This window comes from Salvelinus alpinus, chromosome 29, assembly GCF_045679555.1.
Source record: "Salvelinus alpinus chromosome 29, SLU_Salpinus.1, whole genome shotgun sequence".
NCBI lineage: Eukaryota > Metazoa > Chordata > Actinopteri > Salmoniformes > Salmonidae > Salvelinus > Salvelinus alpinus.
The window spans coordinates 6,430,707-6,444,876 of record NC_092114.1 but is presented as its reverse complement, the minus strand read 5'-3'; positions in this window follow the sequence as shown (position 1 = coordinate 6,444,876).

The window sequence follows — 14,170 nt, the reverse complement described above, 5'->3', positions numbered from 1 at the left end:
CTGGTGTAATGTCTGGTGTTCAGAAACCACTGGTGTAATGTCTGGTGTTCAGAAACCACTGGTGTAATGTCTGGTGTTCAGAAACCACTGTTGTAATGTCTGGTGTTCAGAAACCATTGGTGTAATGTCTGGTGTTCAGAAACCACTGTTGTAATGTCTGGTGTTCAGAAACCACTGGTGTAATGCCTGGTGTTCAGAAACCACTGTTGTAATGCCTGGTGTTCAGAAACCACTGGTGTAATGTCTGGTGTTCAGAAACCACTGTTGTAATGTCTGGTGTTCAGAAACCACTGGTGTAATGTCTGGTGTTCAGAAACCACTGTTGTAATGCCTGGTGTTCAGAAACCACTGTTGTAATGCCTGGTGTTGAGAAACCACTGGTGTAATGTCTGGTGTTCAGAAACCACTGTTGTAATGTCTGGTGTTGAGAAACCACTGGTGTAATGTCTGGTGTTGAGAAACCACTGTTGTAATGTCTGGTGTTGAGAAACCACTGGTGTAATGTCTGGTGTTCAGAAACCACTGGTATAATGTCTGGTGTTCAGATACCACTGGTGTAATGTCTGGTGTTCAGAAACCACTGGTGTAATGTCTGGTGTTCAGAAACCACTGGTGTAATGTCTGGTGTTCAGAAACCACTGTTGTAATGCCTGGTGTTCAGAAACCACTGGTGTAATGCCTGGTGTTCAGAACCCACTGGTGTAATGTCTGGTGTTGAGAAACCACTGTTGTAATGTCTGGTGTTGAGAAACCACTGGTGTAATGTCTGGTGTTGAGAAACCACTGGTGTAATGTCTGGTGTTCAGAAACCACTGGTGTAATGTCTGGTGTTCAGAAACTACTGTTGTAATGCCTGGTGTTAAGAAACCACTGGTGTAATGTCTGGTGTTCAGAAACCACTGTTGTAATGTCTGGTGTTCAGAAACCACTGGTGTAATGTCTGGTGTTCAGAAACTACTGTTGTAATGCCTGGTGTTGAGAAACCACTGGTGTAATGTCTGGTGTTCAGAAACCACTGGTGTAATGTCTGGTGTTCAGAAACCACTGGTGTAATGTCTGGTGTTCAGAAACCACTGGTGTAATGTCTGGTGTTCAGAAACCACTGGTGTAATGTCTGGTGTTCAGAAACCACTGGTGTAATGCCTGGTGTTCAGAAACCACTGGTATAATGTCTGGTGTTCAGAAACCACTGTTGTAATGCCCGGTGTTCAGAAACCACTGTTGTAATGCCCGGTGTTCAGAAACCACTGGTATAATGTCTGGTGTTCAGATACCACTGGTGTAATGTCTGGTGTTCAGAAACCACTGGTGTAATGTCTGGTGTTCAGAAACCACTGGTGTAATGTCTGGTGTTCAGAAACCACTGGTGTAATGTCTGGTGTTCAGAAACCACTGGTGTAATGTCTGGTGTTCAGAAACCACTGTTGTAATGTCTGGTGTTCAGAAACCACTGTTGTAATGCCCGGTGTTCAGAAACCACTGGTATAATGTCTGGTGTTCAGAAACCACTGGTGTAATGTCTGGTGTTCAGAAACCACTGGTGTAATGTCTGGTGTTCAGAAACTACTGTTGTAATGCCTGGTGTTGAGAAACCACTGGTGTAATGTCTGGTGTTCAGAAACCACTGTTGTAATGTCTGGTGTTCAGAAACCACTGGTGTAATGTCTGGTGTTCAGAAACTACTGTTGTAATGCCTGGTGTTGAGAAACCACTGGTGTAATGTCTGGTGTTCAGAAACCACTGGTGTAATGTCTGGTGTTCAGAAACCACTGGTGTAATGTCTGGTGTTCAGAAACCACTGGTGTAATGTCTGGTGTTCAGAAACCACTGGTGTAATGTCTGGTGTTCAGAAACCACTGGTGTAATGCCTGGTGTTCAGAAACCACTGGTATAATGTCTGGTGTTCAGAAACCACTGTTGTAATGCCCGGTGTTCAGAAACCACTGGTATAATGTCTGGTGTTCAGAAACCACTGTTGTAATGCCCGGTGTTCAGAAACCACTGGTATAATGTCTGGTGTTCAGAAACCACTGGTGTAATGTCTGGTGTTCAGAAACCACTGGTATAATGTCTGGTGTTCAGAAACCATTGGTGTAATGCCTGGTGTTCAGAAACCACTGTTGTAATGTCTGGTGTTCAGAAACCACTGTTGTAATGCCCGGTGTTCAGAAACCACTGGTATAATGTCTGGTGTTGAGAAACCACTGGTGTAATGTCTGGTGTTGAGAAACCACTGGTGTAATGTCTGGTGTTCAGAAACCACTGTTGTAATGTCTGGTGTTGAGAAACCATTGGTATAATGTCTGGTGTTGAGAAACCACTGGTATAATGTCTGGTGTTGAGAAACCACTGGTGTAATGTCTGGTGTTCAGAAACCATTGGTGTAATGCCTGGTGTTCAGAAACCACTGTTGTAATGTCTGGTGTTCAGAAACCACTGTTGTAATGCCTGGTGTTCAGAAACCACTGGTGTAATGCCTGGTGTTCAGAACCCACTGGTGTACTGTCTGGTGTTGAGAAACTACTGTTGTAATGTCTGGTGTTGAGAAACCACTGGTGTAATGTCTGGTGTTGAGAAACCACTGGTGTAATGTCTGGTATTCAGAAACCACTGGTGTAATGTCTGGTGTTCAGAAACCACTGGTGTAATGTCTGGTGTTCAAAAACCACTGTTGTAATGTCTGGTGTTCAGAAACCACTGGTGTAATGTCTGGTGTTCAGAAACCACTGGTGTAATGTCTGGTGTTCAGAAACCACTGGTGTAATGTCTGGTGTTCAGAAACCACTGTTGTAATGCCTGGTGTTCAGAAACCACTGGTTTAATGTCTGGTGTTCAGAAACCACTGGTGTAATGTCTGGTGTTCAGAAACCACTGGTGTAATGTCTGGTGTTGAGAAACCACTGGTATAATGTCTGGTGTTCAGAAACCACTGGTGTAATGTCTGGTGTTCAGAAACCACTGGTGTAATGTCTGGTGTTCAGAAACCACTGGTGTAATGTCTGGTGTTGAGAAACCACTGGTGTAATGTCTGGTGTTGAGAAACCACTGGTGTAATGTCTGGTGTTCAGAAACCACTGGTGTAATGCCTGGTGTTCAGAAACCACTGTTGTAATGCCCGGTGTTCAGAAACCACTGGTATAATGTCTGGTGTTCAGATACCACTGGTGTAATGTCTGGTGTTCAGAAACCACTGGTGTAATGTCTGGTGTTCAGAAACCACTGGTGTAATGTCTGGTGTTCAGAAACCACTGGTGTAATGTCTGGTGTTCAGAAACCACTGGTTTAATGTCTGGTGTTGAGAAACCACTGGTGTAATGTCTGGTGTTGAGAAACCACTGGTGTAATGTCTGGTGTTCAGAAACCACTGGTGTAATGCCTGGTGTTCAGAAACCACTGTTGTAATGCCCGGTGTTCAGAAACCACTGGTATAATGTCTGGTGTTCAGATACCACTGGTGTAATGTCTGGTGTTCAGAAACCACTGGTGTAATGTCTGGTGTTCAGAAACCACTGGTGTAATGTCTGGTGTTCAGAAACCACTGGTGTAATGCCTGGTGTTCAGAAACCACTGGTGTAATGTCTGGTGTTGAGAAACCACTGGTGTAATGTCTGGTGTTGAGAAACCACTGGTGTAATGTCTGGTGTTCAGAAACCACTGGTGTAATGCCTGGTGTTCAGAAACCACTGTTGTAATGCCCGGTGTTCAGAAACCACTGGTATAATGTCTGGTGTTCAGAAACCACTGGTGTAATGTCTGGTGTTCAGAAACCACTGGTATAATGTCTGGTGTTCAGAAACCATTGGTGTAATGCCTGGTGTTCAGAAACCACTGTTGTAATGTCTGGTGTTCAGAAACCACTGTTGTAATGCCCGGTGTTCAGAAACCACTGGTATAATGTCTGGTGTTGAGAAACCACTGGTGTAATGTCTGGTGTTGAGAAACCACTGGTGTAATGTCTGGTGTTCAGAAACCACTGTTGTAATGTCTGGTGTTGAGAAACCATTGGTATAATGTCTGGTGTTGAGAAACCACTGGTATAATGTCTGGTGTTGAGAAACCACTGGTGTAATGTCTGGTGTTCAGAAACCATTGGTGTAATGCCTGGTGTTCAGAAACCACTGTTGTAATGTCTGGTGTTCAGAAACCACTGTTGTAATGCCTGGTGTTCAGAAACCACTGGTGTAATGCCTGGTGTTCAGAACCCACTGGTGTAATGTCTGGTGTTGAGAAACTACTGTTGTAATGTCTGGTGTTGAGAAACCACTGGTGTAATGTCTGGTGTTGAGAAACCACTGGTGTAATGTCTGGTATTCAGAAACCACTGGTGTAATGTCTGGTGTTCAGAAACCACTGGTGTAATGTCTGGTGTTCAGAAACCACTGTTGTAATGTCTGGTGTTCAGAAACCACTGGTGTAATGTCTGGTGTTCAGAAACCACTGGTGTAATGTCTGGTGTTCAGAAACCACTGGTGTAATGTCTGGTGTTCAGAAACCACTGTTGTAATGCCTGGTGTTCAGAAACCACTGGTTTAATGTCTGGTGTTCAGAAACCACTGGTGTAATGTCTGGTGTTCAGAAACCACTGGTGTAATGTCTGGTGTTGAGAAACCACTGGTATAATGTCTGGTGTTCAGAAACCACTGGTATAATGTCTGGTGTTCAGATACCACTGGTGTAATGTCTGGTGTTCAGAAACCACTGGTGTAATGTCTGGTGTTCAGAAACCACTGGTGTAATGTCTGGTGTTCAGAAACCACTGGTGTAATGTCTGGTGTTCAGAAACCACTGGTGTAATGTCTGGTGTTGAGAAACCACTGGTGTAATGTCTGGTGTTGAGAAACCACTGGTGTAATGTCTGGTGTTCAGAAACCACTGGTGTAATGCCTGGTGTTCAGAAACCACTGTTGTAATGCCCGGTGTTCAGAAACCACTGGTATAATGTCTGGTGTTCAGAAACCACTGTTGTAATGCCCGGTGTTCAGATACCACTGGTGTAATGTCTGGTGTTCAGAAACCACTGGTGTAATGTCTGGTGTTCAGAAACCACTGGTGTAATGTCTGGTGTTCAGAAACCACTGGTGTAATGCCTGGTGTTCAGAAACCACTGGTGTAATGTCTGGTGTTGAGAAACCACTGGTGTAATGTCTGGTGTTGAGAAACCACTGGTGTAATGTCTGGTGTTCAGAAACCACTGGTGTAATGCCTGGTGTTCAGAAACCACTGTTGTAATGCCCGGTGTTCAGAAACCACTGGTGTAATGCCTGGTGTTCAGAAACCACTGGTGTAATGTCTGGTGTTGAGAAACCACTGGTGTAATGTCTGGTGTTGAGAAACCACTGGTGTAATGTCTGGTGTTCAGAAACCACTGGTGTAATGTCTGGTGTTCAGAAACCACTGGTATAATGTCTGGTGTTCAGAAACCACTGGTGTAATGTCTGGTGTTCAGAAACCACTGGTGTAATGTCTGGTGTTCAGAAACCACTGGTGTAATGTCTGGTGTTCAGAAACCACTGGTGTAATGTCTGGTGTTGAGAAACCACTGGTGTAATGTCTGGTGTTCAGAAACCACTGGTGTAATGCCTGGTGTTCAGAACCCACTGGTGTACTGTCTGGTGTTGAGAAACTACTGTTGTAATGTCTGGTGTTGAGAAACCACTGGTGTAATGTCTGGTGTTGAGAAACCACTGGTGTAATGTCTGGTATTCAGAAACCACTGGTGTAATGTCTGGTGTTCAGAAACCACTGGTGTAATGTCTGGTGTTCAGAAACCACTGTTGTAATGTCTGGTGTTCAGAAACCACTGGTGTAATGTCTGGTGTTCAGAAACCACTGGTGTAATGTCTGGTGTTCAGAAACCACTGGTGTAATGTCTGGTGTTCAGAAACCACTGTTGTAATGCCTGGTGTTCAGAAACCACTGGTTTAATGTCTGGTGTTCAGAAACCACTGGTGTAATGTCTGGTGTTCAGAAACCACTGGTGTAATGTCTGGTGTTGAGAAACCACTGGTATAATGTCTGGTGTTCAGAAACCACTGGTGTAATGTCTGGTGTTCAGAAACCACTGGTGTAATGTCTGGTGTTCAGAAACCACTGGTGTAATGTCTGGTGTTGAGAAACCACTGGTGTAATGTCTGGTGTTGAGAAACCACTGCTGTAATGTCTGGTGTTCAGAAACCACTGGTGTAATGCCTGGTGTTCAGAAACCACTGTTGTAATGCCCGGTGTTCAGAAACCACTGGTATAATGTCTGGTGTTCAGATACCACTGGTGTAATGTCTGGTGTTCAGAAACGACTGGTGTAATGTCTGGTGTTCAGAAACCACTGGTGTAATGTCTGGTGTTCAGAAACCACTGGTGTAATGTCTGGTGTTCAGAAACCACTGGTGTAATGTCTGGTGTTGAGAAACCACTGGTGTAATGTCTGGTGTTGAGAAACCACTGGTGTAATGTCTGGTGTTCAGAAACCACTGGTGTAATGCCTGGTGTTCAGAAACCACTGTTGTAATGCCCGGTGTTCAGAAACCACTGGTATAATGTCTGGTGTTCAGATACCACTGGTGTAATGTCTGGTGTTCAGAAACCACTGGTGTAATGTCTGGTGTTCAGAAACCACTGGTGTAATGTCTGGTGTTCAGAAACCACTGGTGTAATGCCTGGTGTTCAGAAACCACTGGTGTAATGTCTGGTGTTGAGAAACCACTGGTGTAATGTCTGGTGTTGAGAAACCACTGGTGTAATGTCTGGTGTTCAGAAACCACTGGTGTAATGCCTGGTGTTCAGAAACCACTGTTGTAATGCCCGGTGTTCAGAAACCACTGGTATAATGTCTGGTGTTGAGAAACCACTGGTGTAATGTCTGGTGTTGAGAAACCACTGGTGTAATGTCTGGTGTTCAGAAACCACTGGTGTAATGCCTGGTGTTCAGAAACCACTGTTGTAATGCCCGGTGTTCAGAAACCACTGGTATAATGTCTGGTGTTCAGATACCACTGGTGTAATGTCTGGTGTTCAGAAACCACTGGTGTAATGTCTGGTGTTCAGAAACCACAGGTGTAATGTCTGGTGTTCAGAAACCACTGGTGTAATGCCTGGTGTTCAGAAACCACTGGTGTAATGTCTGGTGTTGAGAAACCACTGGTGTAATGTCTGGTGTTGAGAAACCACTGGTGTAATGTCTGGTGTTCAGAAACCACTGGTGTAATGCCTGGTGTTCAGAAACCACTGTTGTAATGCCCGGTGTTCAGAAACCACTGGTATAATGTCTGGTGTTCAGATACCACTGGTGTAATGTCTGGTGTTCAGAAACCACTGGTGTAATGTCTGGTGTTCAGAAACCACTGGTGTAATGTCTGGTGTTCAGAAACCACTGGTGTAATGTCTGGTGTTCAGAAACCACTGTTGTAATGCCTGGTGTTCAGAAACCACTGGTTTAATGTCTGGTGTTCAGAAACCACTGGTGTAATGTCTGGTGTTCAGAAACCACTGGTGTAATGTCTGGTGTTGAGAAACCACTGGTATAATGTCTGGTGTTCAGAAACCACTGGTGTAATGTCTGGTGTTCAGAAACCACTGGTGTAATGTCTGGTGTTCAGAAACCACTGGTGTAATGTCTGGTGTTGAGAAACCACTGGTGTAATGTCTGGTGTTGAGAAACCACTGGTGTAATGTCTGGTGTTCAGAAACCACTGGTGTAATGCCTGGTGTTCAGAAACCACTGTTGTAATGCCCGGTGTTCAGAAACCACTGGTATAATGTCTGGTGTTCAGATACCACTGGTGTAATGTCTGGTGTTCAGAAACCACTGGTGTAATGTCTGGTGTTCAGAAACCACTGGTGTAATGTCTGGTGTTCAGAAACCACTGGTGTAATGTCTGGTGTTCAGAAACCACTGGTGTAATGTCTGGTGTTGAGAAACCACTGGTGTAATGTCTGGTGTTGAGAAACCACTGGTGTAATGTCTGGTGTTCAGAAACCACTGGTGTAATGCCTGGTGTTCAGAAACCACTGTTGTAATGCCCGGTGTTCAGAAACCACTGGTATAATGTCTGGTGTTCAGATACCACTGGTGTAATGTCTGGTGTTCAGAAACCACTGGTGTAATGTCTGGTGTTCAGAAACCACTGGTGTAATGTCTGGTGTTCAGAAACCACTGGTGTAATGCCTGGTGTTCAGAAACCACTGGTGTAATGTCTGGTGTTGAGAAACCACTGGTGTAATGTCTGGTGTTGAGAAACCACTGGTGTAATGTCTGGTGTTCAGAAACCACTGGTGTAATGCCTGGTGTTCAGAAACCACTGTTGTAATGCCCGGTGTTCAGAAACCACTGGTATAATGTCTGGTGTTCAGAAACCACTGTTGTAATGCCCGGTGTTCAGAAACCACTGGTATAATGTCTGGTGTTCAGATACCACTGGTGTAATGTCTGGTGTTCAGAAACCACTGGTGTAATGTCTGGTGTTCAGAAACCACTGGTGTAATGTCTGGTGTTCAGAAACCACTGGTGTAATGCCCGGTGTTCAGAAACCACTGGTATAATGTCTGGTGTTCAGATACCACTGGTGTAATGTCTGGTGTTCAGAAACCACTGGTGTAATGTCTGGTGTTCAGAAACCACTGGTGTAATGTCTGGTGTTCAGAAACCACTGGTGTAATGCCTGGTGTTCAGAAACCACTGGTGTAATGTCTGGTGTTGAGAAACCACTGGTGTAATGTCTGGTGTTGAGAAACCACTGGTGTAATGTCTGGTGTTCAGAAACCACTGTTGTAATGTCTGGTGTTGAGAAACCATTGGTATAATGTCTGGTGTTGAGAAACCACTGGTATAATGTCTGGTGTTGAGAAACCACTGGTGTAATGTCTGGTGTTCAGAAACCATTGGTAAAATGCCTGGTGTTCAGAAACCACTGTTGTAATGTCTGGTGTTCAGAAACCACTGTTGTAATGCCTGGTGTTCAGAAACCACTGGTGTAATGCCTGGTGTTCAGAACCCACTGGTGTACTGTCTGGTGTTGAGAAACTACTGTTGTAATGTCTGGTGTTGAGAAACCACTGGTGTAATGTCTGGTGTTGAGAAACCACTGGTGTAATGTCTGGTATTCAGAAACCACTGGTGTAATGTCTGGTGTTCAGAAACCACTGGTGTAATGTCTGGTGTTCAGAAACCACTGTTGTAATGTCTGGTGTTCAGAAACCACTGGTGTAATGTCTGGTGTTCAGAAACCACTGGTGTAATGTCTGGTGTTCAGAAACCACTGGTGTAATGTCTGGTGTTCAGAAACCACTGTTGTAATGCCTGGTGTTCAGAAACCACTGGTTTAATGTCTGGTGTTCAGAAACCACTGGTGTAATGTCTGGTGTTCAGAAACCACTGGTGTAATGTCTGGTGTTGAGAAACCACTGGTATAATGTCTGGTGTTCAGAAACCACTGGTGTAATGTCTGGTGTTCAGAAACCACTGGTGTAATGTCTGGTGTTCAGAAACCACTGGTGTAATGTCTGGTGTTGAGAAACCACTGGTGTAATGTCTGGTGTTGAGAAACCACTGCTGTAATGTCTGGTGTTCAGAAACCACTGGTGTAATGCCTGGTGTTCAGAAACCACTGTTGTAATGCCCGGTGTTCAGAAACCACTGGTATAATGTCTGGTGTTCAGATACCACTGGTGTAATGTCTGGTGTTCAGAAACGACTGGTGTAATGTCTGGTGTTCAGAAACCACTGGTGTAATGTCTGGTGTTCAGAAACCACTGGTGTAATGTCTGGTGTTCAGAAACCACTGGTGTAATGTCTGGTGTTGAGAAACCACTGGTGTAATGTCTGGTGTTGAGAAACCACTGGTGTAATGTCTGGTGTTCAGAAACCACTGGTGTAATGCCTGGTGTTCAGAAACCACTGTTGTAATGCCCGGTGTTCAGAAACCACTGGTATAATGTCTGGTGTTCAGATACCACTGGTGTAATGTCTGGTGTTCAGAAACCACTGGTGTAATGTCTGGTGTTCAGAAACCACTGGTGTAATGTCTGGTGTTCAGAAACCACTGGTGTAATGCCTGGTGTTCAGAAACCACTGGTGTAATGTCTGGTGTTGAGAAACCACTGGTGTAATGTCTGGTGTTGAGAAACCACTGGTGTAATGTCTGGTGTTCAGAAACCACTGGTGTAATGCCTGGTGTTCAGAAACCACTGTTGTAATGCCCGGTGTTCAGAAACCACTGGTATAATGTCTGGTGTTGAGAAACCACTGGTGTAATGTCTGGTGTTGAGAAACCACTGGTGTAATGTCTGGTGTTCAGAAACCACTGGTGTAATGCCTGGTGTTCAGAAACCACTGTTGTAATGCCCGGTGTTCAGAAACCACTGGTATAATGTCTGGTGTTCAGATACCACTGGTGTAATGTCTGGTGTTCAGAAACCACTGGTGTAATGTCTGGTGTTCAGAAACCACAGGTGTAATGTCTGGTGTTCAGAAACCACTGGTGTAATGCCTGGTGTTCAGAAACCACTGGTGTAATGTCTGGTGTTGAGAAACCACTGGTGTAATGTCTGGTGTTGAGAAACCACTGGTGTAATGTCTGGTGTTCAGAAACCACTGGTGTAATGCCTGGTGTTCAGAAACCACTGTTGTAATGCCCGGTGTTCAGAAACCACTGGTATAATGTCTGGTGTTCAGATACCACTGGTGTAATGTCTGGTGTTCAGAAACCACTGGTGTAATGTCTGGTGTTCAGAAACCACTGGTGTAATGTCTGGTGTTCAGAAACCACTGGTGTAATGTCTGGTGTTCAGAAACCACTGGTGTAATGTCTGGTGTTCAGAAACCACTGTTGTAATGTCTGGTGTTCAGAAACCACTGTTGTAATGCCCGGTGTTCAGAAACCACTGGTGTAATGTCTGGTGTTCAGAAACCACTGGTGTAATGTCTGGTGTTCAGAAACCACTGGTGTAATGTCTGGTGTTCAGAAACTACTGTTGTAATGCCTGGTGTTGAGAAACCACTGGTGTAATGTCTGGTGTTCAGAAACCACTGTTGTAATGTCTGGTGTTCAGAAACCACTGGTGTAATGTCTGGTGTTCAGAAACTACTGTTGTAATGCCTGGTGTTGAGAAACCACTGGTGTAATGTCTGGTGTTCAGAAACCACTGGTGTAATGTCTGGTGTTCAGAAACCACTGGTGTAATGTCTGGTGTTCAGAAACCACTGGTGTAATGTCTGGTGTTCAGAAACCACTGGTGTAATGTCTGGTGTTCAGAAACCACTGGTGTAATGCCCGGTGTTCAGAAACCACTGGTATAATGTCTGGTGTTCAGAAACCACTGTTGTAATGCCCGGTGTTCAGAAACCCCTGGTATAATGTCTGGTGTTCAGAAACCACTGTTGTAATGCCCGGTGTTCAGAAACCACTGGTATAATGTCTGGTGTTCAGAAACCACTGGTGTAATGTCTGGTGTTCAGAAACCACTGGTATAATGTCTGGTGTTCAGAAACCATTGGTGTAATGCCTGGTGTTCAGAAACCACTGTTGTAATGTCTGGTGTTCAGAAACCACTGTTGCAATGCCTGGTGTTCAGAAACCACTGGTGTAATGCCTGGTGTTCAGAACCCACTGGTGTAATGTCTGGTGTTGAGAAACCACTGTTGTAATGTCTGGTGTTGAGAAACCACTGGTGTAATGTCTGGTGTTGAGAAACCACTGGTGTAATGTCTGGTGTCCAGAAACCACTGGTGTAATGTCTGGTGTTCAGAAACCACTGGTGTAATGTCTGGTGTTCAGAAACCACTGGTGTAATGTCTGGTGTTCAGAAACCACTGGTGTAATGTCTGGTGTTCAGAAACCACTGTTGTAATGCCTGGTGTTCAGAAACCACTGGTGTAATGTCTGGTGTTCAGAAACCACTGGTGTAATGTCTGGTGTTCAGAAACCACTGGTATAATGTCTGGTGTTCAGAACCCACTGGTGTAATGTCTGGTTTTGAGAAACCACTGTTGTAATGTCTGGTGTTCAGAAACCACTGGTGTAATGTCTGGTGTTCAGAAACCACTGGTGTAATGCCTGGTGTTCAGAAACCTCTGGTATAATGTCTGGTGTTCAGAAACCACTGTTGTAATGCCTGGTGTTCAGAAACCACTGGGTTAATGTCTGGTGTTCAGAAACCACTGGTGTAATGTCTGGTGTTCAGAAACCACTGGTGTAATGTCTGGTGTTCAGAAACCACTGGTGTAATGTCTGGTGTTCAGAAACCACTGGTATAATGCCTGGTGTTCAGAAACCACTGGTGTAATGCCTGGTGTTCAGAACCCACTGGTGTAATGTCTGGTGTTCAGAAACCACTGGTGTAATGTCTGGTGTTCAGAAACCACTGTTGTAATGTCTGGTGTTCAGAAACCACTGGTGTAATGCCTGGTGTTCAGAAACCACTGTTGTAATGTCTGGTGTTCAGAAACCACTGGTGTAATGTCTGGTGTTCAGAAACCACTGTTGTAATGCCTGGTGTTCAGAAACCACTGGTGTAATGCCTGGTGTTCAGAAACCACTGTTGTAATGTCTGGTGTTCAGAAACCACTGGTGTAATGTCTGGTGTTCAGAAACCACTGGTGTAATGTCTGGTGTTCAGAAACCACTGGTATAATGTCTGGTGTTCAGAAACCACTGTTGTAATGTCTGGTGTTCAGAAACCACTGGTGTAATGTCTGGTGTTCAGAAACCACTGTTGTAATGCCTGGTGTTCAGAAACCACTGGTGTAATGCCTGGTGTTCAGAAACCACTGTTGTAATGTCTGGTGTTCAGAAACCACTGGTGTAATGTCTGGTGTTCAGAAACCACTGGTGTAATGTCTGGTGTTCAGAAACCACTGGTATAATGTCTGGTGTTCAGAAACCACTGGTGTAATGTCTGGTGTTCAGAAACCACTGGTATAATGTCTGGTGTTCAGAAACCACTGGTGTAATGTCTGGTGTTCAGAAACCACTGGTATAATGTATGGTGTTCAGAAACCATTGGTGTAATGCCTGGTGTTCAGAAACCACTGTTGTAATGTCTGGTGTTCAGAAACCACTGTTGCAATGCCTGGTGTTCAGAAACCACTGGTGTAATGCCTGGTGTTCAGAACCCACTGGTGTAATGTCTGGTGTTGAGAAACCACTGTTGTAATGTCTGGTGTTGAGAAACCACTGGTGTAATGTCTGGTGTTGAGAAACCACTGGTGTAATGTCTGGTGTCCAGAAACCACTGGTGTAATGTCTGGTGTTCAGAAACCACTGGTGTAATGTCTGGTGTTCAGAAACCACTGGTGTAATGTCTGGTGTTCAGAAACCACTGGTGTAATGTCTGGTGTTCAGAAACCACTGTTGTAATGCCTGGTGTTCAGAAACCACTGGTGTAATGTCTGGTGTTCAGAAACCACTGGTGTAATGTCTGGTGTTCAGAAACCACTGGTATAATGTCTGGTGTTCAGAACCCACTGGTGTAATGTCTGGTTTTGAGAAACCACTGTTGTAATGTCTGGTGTTCAGAAACCACTGGTGTAATGTCTGGTGTTCAGAAACCACTGGTGTAATGCCTGGTGTTCAGAAACCTCTGGTATAATGTCTGGTGTTCAGAAACCACTGTTGTAATGCCTGGTGTTCAGAAACCACTGGTGTAATGTCTGGTGTTCAGAAACCACTGGTGTAATGTCTGGTGTTCAGAAACCACTGGTGTAATGTCTGGTGTTCAGAAACCACTGGTGTAATGTCTGGTGTTCAGAAACCACTGGTATAATGCCTGGTGTTCAGAAACCACTGGTGTAATGCCTGGTGTTCAGAACCCACTGGTGTAATGTCTGGTGTTCAGAAACCACTGGTGTAATGTCTGGTGTTCAGAAACCACTGTTGTAATGTCTGGTGTTCAGAAACCACTGGTGTAATGCCTGGTGTTCAGAAACCACTGTTGTAATGTCTGGTGTTCAGAAACCACTGGTGTAATGTCTGGTGTTCAGAAACCACTGTTGTAATGCCTGGTGTTCAGAAACCACTGGTGTAATGCCTGGTGTTCAGAAACCACTGTTGTAATGTCTGGTGTTCAGAAACCACTGGTGTAATGTCTGGTGTTCAGAAACCACTGGTGTAATGTCTGGTGTTCAGAAACCACTGGTATAATGTCTGGTGTTCAGAAACCACTGTTGTAATGTCTGGTG